General features: G+C 42.9%; 1 long non-coding RNA gene across 1 annotated transcript; it reads right to left on the bottom strand.

The window, feature by feature from the left end:
* Positions 1–56: 56 nt before the first annotated feature.
* LOC309666428 lies at positions 57–14,582 on the bottom strand. Its single transcript, XR_014267094.1, has 4 exons — positions 13,280–14,582; positions 11,566–11,630; positions 10,429–10,549; positions 57–4,707 (listed from the first exon to the last, which is right to left on the bottom strand). It is a non-coding gene; the product is annotated as an uncharacterized lncRNA (long non-coding RNA).
* Positions 14,583–21,630: the final 7,048 nt, after the last annotated feature.

Here is a 21,630-nt window from a genome sequence, read left to right as displayed (position 1 = left end):
AATATTTGATAACGTAATCTAAACATTAAAAACAAAGGACTGTGCTATCACCACAATCATGTTTTGACTTTGGATTGTCTTTACTTAATATTTGGATTAAGAACACTGGATGAGAAATCTGTTCAACTCTCTTCTTCATCATATATATATTTTTAACTCTATTGTCTATTTTCTTTTTAAGCACATACAGACCAAAATATAGTATATTTAAGTGGCAGTGTAACAGGGAGGGAAGAAAAGCAGTTTGAAGAGCGGGGTGAAAGTCAGGCAAAGTTTTCCTGGACCAGGCTCCTCTGTTGTAGGGGTGAGCTGTCCCGTTGGAGGGCTGGCCTTCTCTGCCTCTTCCACTATTTTCAAGTTCTTCTGGGCCGTTCCTTATTTCTGAGGAACACGTAATTGGTTTTTCCTCTTCTGTCTACTTTTTTTTTTTAATAAATTTATTCATTTATTTTTGGCTGCGTTGGGTCTTTGTTGCCGCGAACAGCAGCTACTCTTCGTTGCAGTGCACGGGCTTCTCATTGCGGTGGATTCTCTTGTTGTGGAGCACGGGCTCTAGGCGCGCGGGCTTCAGTAGTTGTGGCACGTGGGCTCAGTAGTTGTGGTGCACAGGCTTAGTTGCTCCACGGCATGTGGGATCTTCCTGGACCAGGGCTCGAACCCGTGTCCCCTGCATTGGCAGGCGGATTCTTAACCACTGCGCCACCAGGGAAGCCCTTCTGTCTACTTTTGAGCTAAGAGGAGATTGTTCTCACAGTTGTGGCCATGAGGAATAGTCATTCACTAGGGAAGCCAGTTGATCGTTTTCTGGCAGGGTCCCTTTGAGAGGCCACACCTTATTTTGATTGCCCGTGTCTGGGGTCTTTGCCTTAACATGTGCAGGTCAAGCATCCCCACGGGTGCATAAACTGGAGTGCCAATGTATTCATTTACTGTGAGAAACACGATTGCCAAGTGGGTCAGATATTTGTCTCAGCTGGTCAGTACATCTTCTAGCAGCAGAGTCTACGTGAGAACAACTAATCACAGGCAGAGCTGGGTGTGGTGGTCCCACAACTGGTGCACGGGGTGGGGTGGCGGTGTGGGACAATTCTTGCTCTTTAGCTCCCCCTTTCCAGGGTTAGCTGTTCTTTCACACACTATTCATTCATGGAACATTCTCCAGGGAGAGCTGGCAGCAGCGCTGGAGGGGTTCAGGGTCGCTTGTGTCCCAGCCCAGGTGTTTTCCACTTGACTGCACTGCCCTTCTCAGAGGAAAAGTCTCCACTGCCCTTCCTGAAATGTCTTCACCACCTCTCTTCCTTTGGACATTTGCCATCTTTTAGCCTTTGATCTCGCTGTAACATCTCTACATCTCCCTTCACTCTGGGCTCCCTCTCTCCAAAGTCCTTTTATCTTCTGGTTGTCCCAAACCCTGCAGGCTGTGTAACAAATCTCAAACCCTGGTGGTTTAAAACAACAACAATCGCTTTATTACCTTTCGTAGTTTCTGTGGGTTGGGGATTTGGGTAGGGCTTGGTTAGGCAGTTCTGGCTTGGGGTTTCAAGTCAAATAGTGGCTGGAATTAAAACAGTGCAGTACTGGAGGAGCTGGGGGTGGGGGGTTGGTCAGGCATCTCTCTCTCTGTGGAGACTTGGGGGCTCTCCATGTGGTCTCTTTGTGTGGGTAAGATTGGGCTTCCTCACAGCATGGTGGCCTCAGGGCAGCGCGACCGCTTACATGGCAGCTAGCTTCCCCCAGAGCAAGTATCCCAAGAGATCAGGGCAGAAGTGCATAGCATTCCTCTGACCTAGCCTTGGAAGTCACATAATGTCACCTTTGCCCTACCCTAAGTAGTCAAAGAAATCACAAAATCCTGTTCAGGTTCAAGGGGCGGGTATAGAGATCCCAACACCCAGTGGGAAGACTGTCAAAGTCAGGTTGTGAGAAGAACATGTGGGTGGGAGGTATTGTTGTGGCCATTTTTGGAGAGATAGAACCCATCACAAGTGCCATGCCCCACCATCTGCTCCCCAATCCACCTTGTATTAGTGTCCTAGGGCTGCTGTAACAACGTACTGCAAACTGGGTGGCTTCTAGAACAACAAAAAGCTTTCGTCTCACTGTTCTGGAGACCAGAAGTCCAAAATCAAGGTGTTGGCAGAGCTGTGCTCCCTCTGAAGCTCTAGGGAAGTATCTGTCCCAGGCTTCTCTCCTAGCTTCTGGTAGTTCCTTGGTTCGTGGCTGTATAACTCCAGTCTTCAGATGGTGTTCTCCTGTGTGTGTGTCTCTGTGTCCAATTTCCCTTTTTATAAGGACACCAGTCATACTGGATTAGGGGGTCCCTGCTACTCCAGTAGGACCTCATCTTAACTAACTACATCTGCAACTACTCTATTTCCAAATAAGGTCACATTCTTATGTACTGGGGTTAGGACTTGAATCGGGGGTGTACACAATTCAACCCATGGCACACCTGTACCAAACCTCTGCAGGCTCCCCTCAATCCAGCAAAAGCTCCTTTTGCTCCAGTGAATCAGCTAGCACTTAGGAAATCAAACTAATTAAATGAATTCTCCCTATAGTGAGATTGACTAGTAATCAGTCCACCTTACCTTAACTCTCCATGAGAAGAGTTGGGTCAAATGAATCTGGCAGAATTTTCTATGGTTCTGGGGGAATTTGGGAGACAGCAATCCTTTCTTTAAATCAGGCTTAGTTGCTCCGCAGCACGTGGGATCTTCCCGGACCAGGGCACTTGGTTTTCCTCCATTTATAAGGCTCATCTCCCAACCTCTGCAGGACAAGGAAAGGTGTTCTTGACCTCCAACTTTTATCCCTGATGGTGAAGGCAGTTGCTCATTGATCTACTTGCCCAACAGCTTCTCCTCTAGAGCCTGAGGCTTCTGATGCCTGCTGTCTTTGATTCTCTTAATGAGGTCACATTCTGCCAGAGGGGGGATGCTTGTGTCTTTCAGTAGGTTAAATATGCTTTCAGACCCCTGGACATAAGATTTCTGGAAACACTTAGACCGTGGGCACCCCCTGCTGAGGAAGAAACCCAAACTGTGACTCCAGAGGAACTCACCAAGCTTACCAAGCTTTCACTGAGGTGTTCTTCTCCTTCTCTCTTGCTTCCCCATAGTCGGCTTGGCTGAGTAAAAAGAACACCAAATACCGCCACATACATGAGTGACTTAACCATGTAGCTAGATAGACACCATATCTGCCATTAAATATATCTTTGTTGTAAATCTTGTTTGATTACAACACTAAACTCTGCCCATTTATTCTATTTCTGGGGGTTAGGACCACAGCTAACCCATAAGGGACATCTGTGCAAATTAGAAAATTGTTCCCTTCCTCTGGGTGAACACTGACTAAGGCCGGGTCGCAGGGCTGAGCCAGCAGAACATAGAGTGGATTTCTGCCCTGTCTGCCCCCTTGGTGGGGTGTCCTTGTACAGAGCACAACTTTACATGGCAGCTCTGGTCCTACCCTTAGAAAATGGATGGAAATTGGCTGTAGACTAAGATGAATGAATCAGTTTGGAAGAGAGGGGTAATGATGGAAAAATACAGGTCAAGTCATTCAAAATGGTAGAACTAGAAGCCCTGTGTGTGGATACAAACAGCTAAAATTATCTGAAAGGTTTTACATAATCCTATCATCGAATTTATTTATGGCGATCTATTTTTAAATTTCTATGTCATATTAGACAGTCTGTTTGCACAAGGCCTTGTATGTAGTAGGAACTCAGTAAATACTTCTTGAATGAACCAGTACAGTATTTTAATTAGCTAGTCCTCATGTACTGGTGCAAAAGAACAGTGTCATGTTACAGCTGAAGTCATAGAGGGGAAATATCCCACACAGGACTGTATGACATTCGAGGGGCCCAGGATGGACACTCCAAGGATTCATCTGAATTCTTTAAAGGTTTCATCAGCGTTAACATTCTTTACTTAATACTTTATCGTGTTATTGCCTTGTCTGTGAGCTTAGGGATCCCAAACATTCTAACCACACTCCTCCTCCCCGACACACATGTTAGGGACAAGGACAGATTTCAGAGGTTCTTACATGAGGCACCTTTTTCTGGAAGGCTTTGAGAAGAGGCACTGAGAAATGAGTTCTCAACCATCTTGGGGGCCCAAATATCTGATACTTAACATATATCTTTTTATTCTTAAGGCCAGTAGAGCTGTTACATAATCTGAATTTTCTTTTCTATCATCACTTGGGTATTTAGCTAATGAAAGTTCTTAGGAATTCTCTGGCGGTCCAGCGGTTAGGACTCGGTACTTCCACTGCAGAAGGCCCGGGTTTGATCCCTGGTCTGGGAAATAAGATCCCACAAGCCACGTGGCACAGCCAAAAAAGAGAGAGAGACAGAGAGAGAGAGAAAGTTCTTGAAGTACAAATTCTATCAGTTCTTACCCATGACCTATGAAGTATAGGAAAGTGCTTGTTCTAAGGAGAATTGATCATGTATTTGTTCTCCTTTCCCCCTTCCTCCCATTCAGTGTTAGTTGAACCCAGCAGAAGCTTCTGCATTTGTTCCTTGGTGTGGGTTGGGTGTGAGAGAATGTTTGGGACCAGAAGGTTCTGAGTCGGTTGGAGCTGGACAGTTGGAGTGAACAGCTGAGGGGCAGCTGGAAGGCTGGGTTGGCCTGGAGCCCTGGCAAGCCGAGGCCGGGGCTGAGGCAAGTGCCGTGGCGGCAGCCAGACCTGCGAAGAAGCAAAACAGGGGCCAGAGAGTGGCAACAACTAAGGAGAAAAACAACTTCTGAGAAAATAGCTTCTTTCTTTTTTTTTTAAATTTAATTTTTTTTTATACAGCAGGTTCTTATTAGTTATCTATTTTATACATATTAGTGTATATATGTCAATCCCAATCTCCCAATTCATCCCAATACCATCACCCCACCCCCGCTGCTTTCCCCCCTTGGTATCCACACGTTAGTTCTCTACAACTGTGTCTTTATTTCTGCCTTGCAAACCGATTCATCTGTACCATTTTTCTAGATTCCACATATATGCATTAATATACGATATTTGTTTTCTGAGAAAATAGCTTTTTAAATGGAAAAGAAATTCAGGGAACAGCAGGCTCCAGAATGAAATGGGAAGCCACTAGAATGGAAAAGGAAGTGAAACCAAGGGAAAAATGAGACATTTAACCCCAAGCTAAAGCAGTCTTTGCTTTTTTCCCTTTTTGAAGAATCAGTGTGGATTCTAAGGTGCATTTGTTAGCTGAACTGAGTAAAAGCTCTCTATTTTTTTAAAGCAACATGACAGTAGCCTAAATAGAGAATTCTGGGAACACCGGAAAAGACACAAATTCTAAAAGGTGACAATTCCAGGAAAATCTGGAATAATAAAAAGTAAAACATTTGGAGTCCCATCATCTACTGAAATACAACCCCTTGATGTACTTAAAAGATCCCAACGCATATACTCTGCGTATTACATAACAGCTACAGATACATGGGCCCTGTATGATGTACCACAGGAAGTTGCCAGACCAGATGTAACCCTCAGAGGCTGAGAACTTGGGCTGCCTGCCCCCTGACTTTAAAAAAACTGAATTAGTCATTGATCCCTGAGGATCAAGGAGGGTTGAGGACGAAAGGCAAGCTGCTCTAACCCAATTTAGGCCTTTGCAACTGAAACTGCGATCAAATTTCAAAGATTTGTAAATTGCCCAGCTTCACAGACCTGTGATCGGTCTACAAGATGACATGTTTATAGGCCCAATGATGACATTTTCAAGGATTGGCCTCTGCCATACGAATTAGTCGTTTCTCTGTGTGGCACTGTAGACACTATACTTTCATTAAAGCCACAGGGTTTATTTACTCCAGTTTCTCACTAATAATCTGCCACAGACAGTGATATTCAAGTTAAATTCTTATGTCTTTCATTAGTTAACCAGCCATTCATAGAATGTATGTTCCATGAGGCCTGAGACTCCAGTGCCTGGCACATAGCAGGCACTCAATACATGTGCATATTGACTAAATGAATTTCTGTAATACCTACCACGAGCCAGACTATACAGGCAATAGTGCCCAATGACGTTCTGAAAATTAGCAAGTGCAGAGATGGCCCAGACCTGTGCTTGTAAGCAAGTCAAGCTCACATAATACAGAATGATTCTAGGGAAGGTAATCTGGAATGTATTTCTGTAAAATAGACCCTGGGCTTCATGTTAATAGAGGAAATACAATTCTGACAGTGACCTTGTGTGATAATGCTGAACAACACAAGTTGGATAAAACTTTAGAGTCTAATGGAGACAGGAAAGCCTGCATATGAATATTGCATTAATGAAGGGGAGGAGGGAGAAAGGGGAGGACTTGAAAAAACCAGGGCTGCCCCCCTCCCCGCAGCAGCTGGGCTGGGCTTCCAGGGCCAACAGGCAGTTGTGATGGTGACATCTAGGAACTCAGAGATGTCCAGTGAGACAGAGTAAGCTCTAATCCTCTTGTTTCCTTTTGCCTTCCCCAGCTGTCCAGTCCTCAGAATTAACTCCCTCTCTCAACCCCTCAGTGCTCTTTGGCTCTGCCCCACAATGGACACTGGCTACTCTGTGCTGGAATTTATCTGTTTCCACACAGCTTATCTGTCTGGCTAGACTGGACACCGCTTAGGGACACAATTTGAATTCTATCTCCTTCGCTTGGTATCAGGGTGACCTTAAGTTATTTAACTTCTTAGCCTCTATTTTATAAAAACAGGTAAGTACCTGTTTCCCAGTGCTGACGTGTGAGTTAAAGGAGATGTGAGTGTGTGAAAACACATGGCGCAGGGTGTGCCATGTGCTGTGTCTCTTCTTCTAGGTTTTCTCCAGGGACTACTCCCCATGTCCTGCATAATCATAGCTACCATTTATGGAGTGCTTACTATGAACTGGGCACTTCGCATGTATTATCTCTAATTCCTCATAACTTCAGCAGCAGGCATTCCCATTTCGCTGAAGTTCAGATAAGTTCTATTTCTTGACACGGTCACGGTTCATAAATGGCAGAGGCATGATTCAAACCCAAGTCCTTCTCCATATACAGCTGCGCTCTTTCCAGTACATCACCCTATCTGCACACAGTAGGCACTCAGTCGATGCTTGATGGAAATTATAAGGTATCATCTACCCTAAACTACGTTCCATAGTGAACCTCGGGAACAAATGAATAAAAACAACTTAACAATGAATCAGAAACTAATAAAGTCCCTTATAAATTGTGAAAGGCTGGATCTTTTTGCTCAGGCTTTGATGATGTGACTTAAATGCTGAATAGGGCCAAATGAAACACATAGGGAGCTGTCACACATTTCATGGAAATGTCAGTAAAGCCCATGGATAAGATTCATTCTTTGGCAATTGTTGGCAGATGGCAATAGCTGAGGCACAAAGGGAAAATTAAAAAAGCTCCTCACCTTGCAAACAAACTCACCCAAGGTAGATCCAGTGATACACAGAATTTTCGAACTGGGAGGTCATTTAGGGGTTATATAGTTAAATTCTCTCATTTTACAGATGAGAGAATTGAGGCTTGGAGAGAGTAAAATGATTTGCCAAAGGAGAATCTAAAACTAATTACAAACTTCATATCTTTATAACATAACGTCACTAGTCATTAGGGAAATGCAAATTAAGACCACAGATATCACTACATACCTATAAGAACAGCTAAAATAAAAAGTAGTGACAACACCAAATGCTGGCAAGGATGCAGAGAAACTAGATCACTCATCCATTGTTTGCAGGAACACAGAATGCTAAAAGCATTCTAGAAAATAGTTTGGCCATTTCTTTAAAAACTAAGTATATAGTTATCCAGAAATTATACTCCTGATAATTTACTCCAGAGAAACAACAACTTATGTCTACATAAAAATCTGTACACATTGCTCATTGCAGCTTTATTTGTAATAGCTAGAAATGGAAAACAACCAAAATGTCCCTCCATAAAACAATGGTACACCCATGCTATGGAATATTACTCAGCAATAAAAGAGAATAAACTATTTACACATGCAACAATTTGGATGAATCTCAAGGGCATTGTGCTGGTTGAAAAAAGCCAATTTCAGAAGGTCACATACTACATAATTCCATTTCTATAACACTCTCAAAATGACAAAATTTTGAGAGATGGAAAACAGATTAGTAGTTGCCAAGGTTAGGGATGGTTGCGGAGAAAAGGCTGGGTGTGATTATAAAGGGGTAGCATGTGAGAGATGGTAGACCTGTATCCTGATTGCAGTGGTGGTCACACAAATCTACACATGTGATAAAATGACACAGAACTCATGCAGCTCAATATTAAAAAAACAAACAACCCAATCAAAAAATGGACAGAAGACCTAAGTAGACATTTCTCCAAAGAAGACATACAGATGGCCAAGAGGCACACGAAAATCTGCTCAACAGCACTAATTATTAGAGAAATGCAAATCAAAACTACAATAAGGTATCACCTCACACTGGTTAGAATGGGTATCATCAGAAAATCTACAAACAACAAATGCTGGAGAGGGTGTGGAGAAAAGGGAACTGTTGGTGGGAATGTAAATTGATACAGCCACTATGGAGAACAGTATGGAGGGTCCTTAAAAAACTAAAAATAGAATTACCATATGATCCAGCAATCCCACTCCTGGGCATATACCCTGAGAAAACCATAATTCAAAAAGACACATGCACCCCAATGTTCATTGCAGCACTATTTACAATAGCCGGGTCATGGAAGCAAGCTAAATGCCCACTGACAGCCAAATGGTTAAAGAAGATGTGGTACATATATACAGTGGAATATTACTCAGCCATAAAAAGGAACAAAATTGGGTCATTTGTAGAGACATGGATGGACCTAGAGACTGTCATACAGAGTGAAGTCAGAAAGAGAAAAACAAATACCGTATATTAACGTGTATATGTGGAATTTAGAAAAATGGTACAGATGAACCGGTTTGCAGGGCAGAAATAGAGACACAGATGTAGAGAACTAATGTACGGACACCAAGGGGGGAAGCAGCGGCGGGGTGGGGATGGTGGTGTGATGACTTGGGAGATTGGGATTGACATGTATACACTAATATGTATAAAATAGGTAACTAATAAGAACCTGCTGTATAAAAAGTAAATAAAATAAAATTTAAAAGTATATCTATATATATATTAGGGGACTAAAAAAAAATTGCATAGAACTATAGGCACATATTGTATCAGTGTCAGTTTCTTGGTTTTGATATTGTACCATAATTATGTAAACTGTAACCATGGAAGAAACTTGGTGAAGGGTACCTGGGACCTCTCTGTACTATCTTTGCACTTTCCTGTGAATCTCTAGTTATTTAAAAATAAAATATTTCTTTTAACTGAAGGACAATGCAGCAACTCATTTCTTTTATGATACTTGTAATTATCTGGCTTATATGAGACGAGTTCCACGTAAAGATTGGCCAAATAATAGAACAGTCTGATAGTTCTAGCTTGTTAAAGTGATCTGTGCCTGTTATCACAGCTACCCCCGAACTCCTTTTTAGAAAAATCCCATTTCATTTGCAATCAGATTGTAAACTAAGATATTTAAGGGGGCCTGTTAACAATGGAATAATCTGAAAAGGCTGTCTTATTAGAGTTTGGTAATTTCATATTGTAATATTAAAATAATTTGTTTGGTGAGTGTTGGGAGCGTTTCCACTGTTTTAAAACCCTGTAGAAGACAAAGCGTAAGGTATTTGGTGCCGGGATCCTGCTACCGTCTTTTACGATTTGAAGGTGTCCCCACCTAAGGTAAGGTAAGCATCATCGACCTATGTGACCAGAAATGCTCATCACTTGGTGGTGAGTAGCTCAAGATGATTTGGATGTTAAGCCTCTTTTTGCAGAGGCAGGGAGGCTACCTCTTAAGACTGATTATACTTCAGCCATTCGGATTGTCGGGTTATCAAGCTGGTTCCCTTGCAGCCGCCGTTTTCTACTTGTTCACAGCTGTACCTTGAGTCTGGTACATCACCTGTTTTCTGGGGCTCTTAGTGACCTAAGGGGTGTGACTAATGCTTTCCGTTATGACTGTACTGGTCAACCTAATGATTGAACTTCAGTTAACTGCATAGTTCCTTAGGGGCCGTTCCTCATGGAATTGATCCACATGTGTGGTTAGGTGTGATGCAGCTCACCTCCTTGTAGGGGAGACAGACAGGTAAGAATACAATAGAAATTCATCGTGATCAGGACTACGTGCAAGGACAAAGGTGGGATCCAAGAGGGCAAAGGTAATTCTGTGATGAAGGGCGGGGGAGGGGTGGCAAGGGGAGCACTGAGGACCAAGGCTCACGGTGTCAGAGAAAGAGGCTTGAGCTACTTTTTCTTCTACTAGTTGCAGAAGAGGATAAGGTACAGAAAGATGGGAGTGAGTGGAAGAGCTCCAGCTATCAACCAACCTTTAATGAAGCAGCATCTGCCCCCGAAGCGTGCTAGGGCACCGCACGTGTCTGTGTTGTTCACTGAGGTATCTCTAGCACCCAGGACAGTAGCTGGCACGTAGTAGTGTTCAAAAAATAGCTGCTGAATGAACAAATAAAAAGAATACATTAAACACATCCTCTGTTCACTTTATCCCTAATGACTTTTTTGATCAGCTCAGAATGCTACACGGTGACATCCCAGAAGCCAAGGAAGGAGATTTCAACAAAGAAAGTGTATTCTGTGATGTTGGGTCTGGATGGGGCCAAACTCATCCAGGTGTTCCCAGGGCCCAGTCTGGGGCCCAGTGCAAGTGGACAGAGCATCTTCATTGGATAAATGACATCAAATAGTTTTTTTTAAAGAGTTAACTAGAATGTTGTGATGGCTGTTTCTGTCCTCTTATATTTTGTTGGTTTAGAGCCCAAACTGCAGAGATTTTAATAAACCCTGGAAACATTTAAGAAACATCTCAACTCCTTTTTCCTTAAAATATTTCTCCACTGCCACTAACGTGGCAAATAAAATTGGGCTACGCAAAGTCTTTTTCGTTCCTCTTTTTCTAGTGTGTTGGAGCTCGAAGGGACCTTAGATGAACCTCATCATTTCACAGATTAGGATCTTGTGAACCGTGAAGTCCCACAGCTTGCTCAGGCTCACCTGACTGGCTAGTGGCAGAACCCCGGGAGAATCTAATTCCTCATCCAGTGTTCTCTCCACTATCCCCTGCTCTCTCTCAAAAATTCAAAGCAACAGATGTTTGTGGGGTGCCTATTAGATACAAGACAGTAGGCTGGTTTCTACTGGAGAGACAGGGGTTGAAAAAAGGTCCCTATCTTGAACCATTTTATAATCAAGTAGAAAGGAAGACATGTATGTGGAAAATTCTAGAAAATACATGCAAAAATAAGTGACATGAAAAATCCATGCGGGAATGAACTTCAACTTGAAGGACTGGAGAAGACTCTGGGGCGAATGTGATATCTTAAGTGTGCCCACTCTGTTCCATAGGGAGAGTGGTGGTGGGTGTGTGGATATGGGGGCGGGGACGTCAAATCCTTCACTGGTCCCAGAGACCATTTCCCGCAAAGCTGGTGGGTTGGAACACTGCTCACCGCTCACTGTGTGCTCACAGGAGAGGCCAGGAACCATGACGATGCCCAGGCCAACCACAGGTTTTCTGAGCAGAGAAAAGAACCAGGCTCAGTATTTCAGGCACATACTTACTCCCTTATCTTTTGTTAATCTACAGTGTTCATAAACGAGGGCTTTCGAGCCAATAGTCTTAGTTTGAAATTCTAGTCAATACAACTTGATATTGTAAAACCACCTCCAGAAATGCCGAGGATATTAAGTGATACAGGACTGCAGAGAATAGTCAGTAGAATTAATGTGCTAATGAGGTAGTAACACAGCTTTGCTCAGGGTTAACACTTTCCGGAGCCAACCAATTAACTGCCCGTTCTAAAACCTCCCAGGCATATTCTGTGTTCAGAGCTGGGTAAAGCCCCTGGCCTATGTAAATCTCAGCCCTCCTATGCTTTTTGTTGTTTTTTGCAGGACTTGGGGAGTGGGAGAGGAATTGAAAATGAATGACCTAAAGCTAGATGAGTGATAAATCCCAGGTTGAGTTACCTTGTTGTTTTACCAAATATTGGTTATATATCAGCATAATCATGTACTTGTTTAGCATCATAGCGGTCCTTCGTGGATTCACACAGCCTTTCTCCAACCCCAATTTGGGTCAGGGCAGAAGTCATGCTCTCAGGGCTGCAAGTATTCTGACTGCTATTCTGCCACCAACCTTGCTCTCTAATTAACATCCCTCTACCATGCAGAGTCCTTGCCAAAACAAAAAGAATGAAAGCATCTCTGGATCCTAACGTCTAACATTTGAGTCAGCCACAGACGGCTTTGTGGGAGGGTCCTTTGGAAATAGTACAGCACATACACACACCCAATACTCTCTTTACTCTGAAAGCCCTTCTCTGGTCTCCAAAATATCCATTCTCTTCATGAGGTATTTTTCTTCTTTAAGATGTTTCACAAAGTCAAAGTTGGGAAAGATAATGTCATAAAACACTTCACATTTGTGGCGCTATATACCGCTCCTCCATTCTCTTTCTGGGAAAACTTTCCCTCAAGGAAGGATAACTGTTTTTCTCCTTTCTAAATCATTAATTCAACAAACATGTGCTGAGTGTAACCCTGTGCATGCCATGTACAGTGCTAGGTGCTGAAGAGGATATATTAGGAACAACTCTTGTTGGAACATCAAAGTGAATCATATCACTTCTCTATTTTGTTTATCTGTTAGAAGAGTTTGCCAATTGTATATTCCCTTTTCTAAAATATCAGGAGAAAAAGAGATAATTGATGAGTATTCTAAGTGTCTTCCTCTACTATATATTCTCCCATCCATCCATCCATCTATCCACTCACCCCAACACTTCCAACATTCTGTTGTCTCCTTTGGACCAAGTGCTGTGCTAGGCACTAAGGATGTACACCTATCTGCTGCCCTCAGGGAAGTCCCAGTCCAGAGGGACATGGTTGTATGATCAGACCATGAGCCAGAATGTTATTGTTAGAGTGGAAGCATGTACTCAATGCAAAAGGAACCAAGCCCATGGTTTCTAGCGGCTGAGGCTCATTGTGAGTTAATTCATGGAACAGGTTTCTGTTTTTGATAGCTGCTTTAATTCCCTTTGGGTATATTTTCAAGGAAATTTAAAAACAGCAAAACCTAGAATCCAATTTGATATGTATAATCTTTTAATCCTTTGGGGGCATATTTGGTCCTTCTGTTTCTCCGCCTCCCTCCTTTACCTTCAGGCTCCCGACCTTCTCGAAGTCAGGTCGCTGGTCTGTTCCCTTTGTTTAGTGCATCGTGTGCTTTCTCTTCCCATCCACATCCCTTCTCATGACAGGAGACATTTCAGGACCCCAGAGAGCCCTGGCTGGCAGAACAAATTGACATGTGGGAGTGTGAGATGCCGTCTTTCAGAAAAAAAGCAAGAGGAAGAGGTAAAAATGGCAGGCTGAGAGAGCAGAAAAAGGAAAAGAGAAAAAAGAAAGAGGACAAGGCAGAGAAGAAAAAAGAAAAAAATAGCAACGCCAGCCCTAATCAGATCTCTCCAGACCTGCTGTTGAGCAATTTCTGTAACTGAGAGTCAGGTTTAGAAAAAACCTGGCTGGAACGGTCTTTCCCAACACGGGGGCGAGGTGGGAGCAGAATTACAGGAATACCAGAAGACTTGACTCACTGAGTCGCATCTTAAACGGAGATTTTGTTTCAAAATTATGAACTGGGGGTGTGCGGTGGGGAGAAAACCTTCCCAGCATCCATCATGTGTTGCTTTCGAAAATTATTATTTTGGAGCACAAGCTGTTTCCTGTCTTTAAAGCCTATTATCTATTTCCCTTCCAGGTGGAGCCTGGGCTGCCTGCTAATTTAATCCCCTGGGCTTCCCCCTCTGCCTTCAAGATCTCACAGAGATTCAGGCTTCCTAAAGAGGGCACCTTTGTGTCTTCCTCCCCTGAAGGCTCCCATCTACCCTGGCAGCCAAGGAGATGCTATTTTGGGTAACAGCAGCTGAGTGGGAAGGATTGTTAATTGTTTGTCAAACCCATCCAGTCTAGTTAGATCTCAGGGAAGGAAAAAAAAAAAAGAACAAAGCCATACCCCTTCCTTCATTCTATTTTACTCTCCCAAAGCGGGGGAGGGGGGGTGGGGGTGGGGGTGGGGGTGGGATAACTGGCTTCCTTTCCGCCTCAAGCAAAAGCACACAAACTAATGTTTAAAAAAAAAACTAATTCTTCTAGCCAACTGGAAACACATAAACATAATATTGGCCCAAAACCAAAGTAGTTTTAAAATCATTTACAAGCCTCAAAACAAACAAACAAACAAAAAAACCCAAACAAACAAGCAAAAAAACCCCAAACAAACATAAATCCCATCACAACAAAAGAGACATCAGGGGCGCTGCCATCCAGTGGGACCACAGCATTTATTCAAACCACTGCGGCCAAAATGACTAAGCAGATCCCCCCACCCCGGCCAGCACCCACTGACACACTGGAAAACAATTCTACCCAGGCACACTAATCAGAACACCCACGGCGACACGCACTTACTCCATCACAGCGTGGACAAATTCAAAATCAAACAGAAAATGACCCACACTGAGAAAGGGCTCCTCGGGACTCTGACCTCAGGCAGGGTCCCCCACGTGACTCTGAAACTTCCTAAGCATTGCATCAGCCTACTAGGAAAGGGGACGAAAAGACTGGGAACCAAAATGTTACACTTCTTAAAAGGGCAATGCCACAAAAACATTTTGTAACTGTTTTTTCTTCCTTGACCAATTCTCCTAAGAATGATGTCTAGACTTACTTGACTTTTAAAGAACACTTGTTTTTTTCACAATGATCTTTTTGGTATTTTCCGGGAATGCCAAAAGGAATCATCTCAGTAAGAAAGGAGCTGAACTCAGAGAAATTTATAAGTGATGATGGTTCAGGGGATGGATATGAGAGTGCTGCCTATTTTACAATCGTTTTCCCTCAAAAGAGCTCAGACTGCCTTATAAACATAAATCTGCTAATCCACACACTAGCTCCTGGTTAGACAGCAGATCTGAAACTTCCTTTTACACTGGAGGAGGTGTCTGTATAAATACTTACTCAGAATTTGCTTAGTCAAAATGAGCATGAGATGGGTTAGTGATTTGGGGTTTTCTAACTGAATGAGCATTCATGTTGAAATTTAGATCAGTTGTGTTGATCTAAAATGGACTTGACTGATGAATTAGAATTTGTTCCATTAGCTACAGCAATTAGAAGGGGAGTGGGGAGATGAGGCAAGACTTTCTTATTGGCTGAAAGAGATATCGCTTGCCCATAAATGAGGTGCTGATAGCCAGTAGGGTTTTCAGTACATCATAACCAGTAATGTTTAATTAGAACAGAGTAGGCAAGCAACTACTCTCTTAGTAATAGTATCACATATTTGTAAATAGCATGGCAACAAAAGCAAACCATCTATCAAAAAAAAAAACCCCTTATTTTATGTGAAAAATGGCTTTTATAGGGAAATGGTAGAGCTTAGTGTCATGAATAATTATGAGCCACGGTAAGATAAAATGCATTTGTGGTGATAGTTTGGTTGTTGCCACTAGAATAATTTGTCAAGTACTCTTTTTTCCCCCTTCTAGTTGGCTGTGTTCAAATATGTTAGCCTCAAATTTTGGGAACCCATTAATTGGTTTATCAAATAGCTACTGATCCCTTGATATGTACATAGCGATACTCAGGGGTCTGGGTGTAGTGGAAACAGGATGCAAAACAGTGTAATGGAGCACCTCTCAGCAGTTTATATTGTTATTGGGAAATAAATACGTCCACATCAAAGTTAAATAACATGTGAGTAAATAAAATACAAAACAAAAACATAAGGGTATCATAAGATAACAAGTGGTATTGTGGTTTTAAGTAACAAATGAATGTTAGGTTATGAGAGTGTGTGTGCCCAAGTGAACACATTGTAAATACCAGTGGGCATGGAAGGCTTCCTGGAGGAAATGGTGGTGCAGCGTTTGGGCAGGAGGGGAGAGTGCATTCTGTTGAGGAAGCAGCAGATGAGACATATACTTTTGATTAGACCTGTCCAGCTGAGGAAGAGGTGGGGCATTTATGTTGCTCAGGGTAGTAGAAAGGTTGGAAAGACTTGCCTAGATTCATTGAATCAAAGAATTCTAGACCTGAAATGATCCTAAAACAATCAGCTAGGCCACTGGCTCTGAAACGTGGCTGCACATTGTAATCACCTACAGAGCTTTAAAAAATCCACTGCCTGGGTCTCACCCCAGAGATTCTGATTTTGAGTCATCTGGGGTGAGGTCTGGGAGACTCGATATTTAAGGTTCCCCAGGTGATTCTAATATGCAGCCATCTTCTGAGGACCACTGATTTAGTCCAACTGCCTAATTTTACAAGACAAGGACCACCTGCAAATCTGCCCATGCACAGCTGGTAAGAAGCCAGGCTCTGTTCCCCCATTCCATTCCAGGCTGTTTGTTTTTAACAATGTATGTAGTACTCTGAAGACCAGGCCAGAGGGTTGGATTTTTGCCATAAAGGTCATGGGGAACCACCGAAGGTTTTTGTGCAGGAAAATGGCCCATTGAAAACAAATGGTCCTGCAATTCCAGGTGGACTTCAGAATTGAAAAGAATCAATGCACCCTAAGAACGCCTGAGAATGAGGCTGTCCAAGTGAGTAGGCTTTCCTCTCTGAAATTTGTGTGCATGCTTGTATTTTGGATTTTAAAATAATATTGTGATAATTTATGTGTTATCACATTCAGATACGTAGAATTGGGCTTCTCTAACTTTGTGGCTACTTCTCAGTTCTAGAAAGAACTTTCTTCTGGCCGATTAGCTCTGTTTTTTACATTTTTCTTTGATTTTCTCCTCACCTCTACAACCATCTAAGTGTTTCATGTTTCACTTCCTTTTCACTCTGTCTTTCCTTTGCTCTCCCTCTTCACCAATCAAGGACATTTGTTAATTGCTCACAGTATGCTCATACATATTTATATGTCCACACCTCCCTATCCCTTTATTATCCCTAGGGCAGTGTTGTCCAATAGAAATATAATTAGAGCCACATATGTAAAAAGAAACGGGTTAAATTAATTTTAATAATTTTATTTAACCCAACATATTCAAAATGTTATCATTTCAACATGTAACCATTCTTAAAAACATTAATGAGATATTTCACATTCTCTTTTTGATACTAAGTCTTTGAAATCTGCTATGTGTTTTACAACTACAGCATCAGTTTGGATGCTAACCATTCAAACCTCAAAAATATGACACAGGTTGGGTTTCAGTAAAAGGATTTTATGTTGTTTCAGTTTTTAGATTTGAATGAAATAAAATGTAAAATTCAGTTCATCAGTTGCACTAGCCACATTGGCCTAGGGGCTACAGTATTGAACAGTGCAGGTCTAGGGTCTTCTGTAGTGGTGTTTTTTCATTCTGTGGCTTGAGAGGGTACCATGCTCATTTTAATGAGTTTGAATGCTCTACTTATTGAGGGAATTTGTTTTTCTTCGGAGTATTAAAGGAGATGAGGTATGACAAAGATGATCATAAAAACATCCTAAGTTTCTCTGAACCAACATACAAAATTTAGGACAAGACAGAGGGTGGGGCTGTAACAGTTTTGGAAGGGAAACGGGGAGGAGAAAAAAAAGGCAGGTTTTGGTGCCCACCCCTAGTTGAACGCTATTTTTTTTTAAATTTGTTTTATTTTTTTTATTTTTGGCTGCTTTGGGTGACTTCGTTGCTGTGTGCGGGCTTTCTCTAGTTGTGGTGAGCAGGGGCTTCTGTGTGGGCTTATCATCGTGGTGGCTTCTCTTGTTGTGGAGCACGGGCTCTAGGCGCACGGGCTTCGGTAGTTATGGCACGTGGGCTCAGGAGGTGTGGCTCACGGGCTTAGTTGCTCGCGGGATGTGGCATGTGGGATCTTCCCAGACCAGGGCTCGAACCCGTGTCCCCTGCACTGGTAGGTGGATTCTTAACCACTGCGCCACCAGGGAAGCCCCAAATGCTCTTTGACGATAAAGAAATTCTATAGTTGTCAAGCCGCCAAGAGAAAAAAAAAGATGTAAAATATGCCAGAAGAGCGAGAGAGAAAAAGTTGAAAGGTGGATTTGCCTGTTCTCAGAAGAGCAAGAGGACTATTATTTACATAAAAGTGCTTATAATATATTTCTGTGGAGCTTTCCTCCTGAAGAACTCAGGATGCCATGCAAATGATTATTCACTTACATAAGCAACTTTGACCAAAATAAATTTCCAAATGTCCTAACATTGAAAGGTAGGACAGAACGTTATTTCACTCACTCACTTCTCACCCACGGTTATTTCTCACAGAGCTGTTGTGTGCATGATCCCTAGTGGGTCTGCATTGTTCTTACACAGACTAGACGCCACTTAAGGCAATATAAGCTCTGTAATCATCTGATAGTAATACTTAGTCTTCAATTCGTCATGCAAACGAGAAAGTCAACAGCAGTGGGCAGACAGGCCCTGTGTTAAAAGGAATCCTCAGGCCAGAGCCTAGACAGTGCCTGAGTGGGGACAGCCGTGGCCAGCACTCAGAGCGCTAATCTGCTCGTGCCCCAGGGGAGAAGATGGGGCGTGGAAGGGCAGGACAGACTTGATGGACATCCTCTGGCCACTTCTTCCAGAGCAGTTGCTTCCTCTGTCCTTCTGATACCCCCAGTGTGTCTCATCGTGCTACCAACTTTTTTTTAACTGAGAGAATCCTAAAGATGGATGATGGCAAATTCTAACTCTGCTTTCTAAAGCTTAGAAGAGTACATTCTATACTTTCCCTTTTTTTTCCGATAGGCGGAGGTGAAGCTTGCTGATCATGAGAGCCTAGGTCCTCCAGAGATGAGTTCTCAAGGTTCTGTTTTGTTCTCAGGATTAGAGGAACTCCTGATAATAAGAGCAATCAGGCTCAGTTTCAAGTCAGCAAACATCTATTGACCATCTATTACTTGGTATAGCAGAAAAAGCATTCAAAATTCAACAAATGCTAACAGCACACCTACTATGTGCTTAGTACTGAGCTAGGCACTGGTATAATGATAACAATCACGATAAATAAATGCTTTAATGGCACTAGGAACTGTACTAAACACTGTAGGTATTCTTATGATTCCCATTTTACACAATAGGTGACTGAGGCACAGAAAGATGAAATAACTTGCCCGTGTTACAAAACATAATTTTCTTTTTTTTTTTCCCCTAAAACACAGATTTTGTCTTTTTTTTTTAAATTTATTTTTGGCTGCGTTGAGTCTTTGCTGCTGCACGCAGGCTTTCTCTAGTTGCAGCGAGTGGGGGCTACTCTTTGTTGCGGGTGCGGGCTTCTCATTGTGGTGGCTTCTCTTGTTGCGGAGCACAGGCTCTAGGCATGCGGGCTTCAGTACTTGCAGCACATGGGCTCAGTAGTTGTGGCTCACGGGTTCTAGAGTGCAGGCTCAGTAGTTGTGGCACACAGGCTTAGTTGCTCCGTGGCATGTGGGATCTTCCCGGACCAGGCCTCAAACCCGTGTTCCCTGCATTGGCAGGCAGATTCTTAACCACTGTGCCACCAGGGAAGCCCCATAATTTTCTTATTTCACCTAGATGTGAAATAACTTTCCAAAGGTCACACAACAGGTAAAAAGTGGAACAAGGTAATCTAGCCCCAGAACTTCGAGCTTTAGAGTTAAATAGGTTCGGAGTTGAAGCCCACCCTCTCCACCTACAGCTGTAAATTACTTAACCTTTCAGAGTCCTAGTTTCATCACCTGTAGATGGAGATAATGACATGGACTTTCAGAACTTTATAAGGATGATACATAATGCCTATATGTGATTAGCTCAGTGCCTGGTAGACAATATCATTATTAGGGATTCATTAGTTCAGGTGCATAACCACTCAGTATACACCTGGTATGGCCATCCCAAGTGTTAAAACCTTGAAATGCTTCCATGCCAGTTGGCAGAATCTCTTGAGTGCCCCCCTTCCAGGCCACGCAGCCCCTCCTGTAGGAGCCTGCCCATAACCCCCAGCACTGTAAAGGCCTCCAGGACTCTGTCCTGATGGTCAGTGCCTGTATCCTACAGTTGTTAAATATTTTCACTATCTCCTGGCTACAAATATGAGATGGGCTCCTGCCTTTGATGAGAGCACAGTTTGGGAGGGGCCCTGGGCATGACAGGAGAAAGTAATGAAGACAGTGATGAAGGAGTCTGCTTCCACCATGGAGGATGGAGCAATGCCCAGCTCAGGTGGGTCTGGAAGTCTTCCCCCGAGGCTTGCTCTATCAGTGACCTGTTTGGGTGGGTGAAGGCATCCCATATCATCACTAAAGTTCCTTTTGTCTCTCGGCTTTTTCATTCTTGCTACCTCCACCTGGTTCAGACCTTTATTACTCTTTGCCTAAACTCCCGCAAGAGCTTTATAATTAAGTGGTCCCCTTTATAATTAAGTGGTAATTAAGTGTACTGACCGTTCTAGAATGCATTCTGAGGTTCTCTTACTCAACAACTTTTAGTAGTTCCCTGTAGGTAGCCCCATCTCCTCACTGAGGCATCCACAACCCACTACCATGTAACCCCAGCTTCTATTCCCAGTCTTTTCCACTTACTATAGGTGCCTGGCATCTCTGCCAAATGAGGTGTTCCCTACAATGGACTCTGTTGCTCCTGCTGGTTGGAACTTGTGGAGCCCACCTCAGGGTTTTTCAACACCCACCTCAAATACAACTTCTTTCTCCCATCTATGTTCCTGCCTTCCCCAGCCTCTTTTTCCACCCCAAGTCATGTGAGGAGTGATGTGTTCTAATAGCTGGCGTCCATTGCTAGTTTATTATATGTCAGGCTGTTCTAAGAGCTTTGAATGTGTTACCTTGTTTTCTCCTCACAAAAGCTCTAAGAGGTAGACACTATTATTATCATCTCTATTTTAAGATAAAAAAGTCCAAGACAAGTGAAGTAATTTTCCAATTCAGAGAAGTGAAGTAATTTTCCAAAGGTCACACAGCAAGTAAAAAGTAAAGCTGGGATTCCAACTCAGGAAGCTTGTCTTCAGAGCCTGAGCTCTTAGTGTTTTATAGTGACGGCCAGCTCTCAAAGAAAGAGAAAACAGAAGAAAAAATTTCTCATGTTATTACTCAAAACACATGGCTTGGGCTTCCCTGGTGGCGCAGTGGTTGAGAGTCTGCCTGCCAATGCAGAGGACACGGGTTCGAGCCCTGGTCTGGGAAGATCCCACATGCCGTGGAGCAACTAGGCCCGTGAGCCACAATTGCTGAGCCTGCGCGTCTGGAGCCTGTGCTCCACAACAAGAGAGGCCGCGATAGTGAGAGGCCCGCGCACCGCGATGAAGAGTGGCCCCCACTTGCCGCAACTAGAGAAAGCCCTCGCACAGAAACGAAGACCCAACACAGCCATAAATAAATAAATTAATTAATTAAATTAAATTAAAAAAAAATACAAGGTGCTATAGAAGCACTTTAAAAAAAAAAACAAAAAAACACATGGCTTGCTTTTGTAATTACTTGTGTTGTTATTTTATCTCCTTCTTTACTCGAGCTGAAAATTCCT

The sequence above is a fragment of the Balaenoptera physalus genome, assembly GCF_965194825.1.
Source record: "Balaenoptera physalus genome assembly, chromosome: 1".
In the NCBI taxonomy this organism is placed as follows: domain Eukaryota; kingdom Metazoa; phylum Chordata; class Mammalia; order Artiodactyla; family Balaenopteridae; genus Balaenoptera; species Balaenoptera physalus.
The sequence above is the reverse complement of the archived record's forward strand: the minus strand, read 5'-3'. Positions and strand labels throughout refer to the sequence as shown.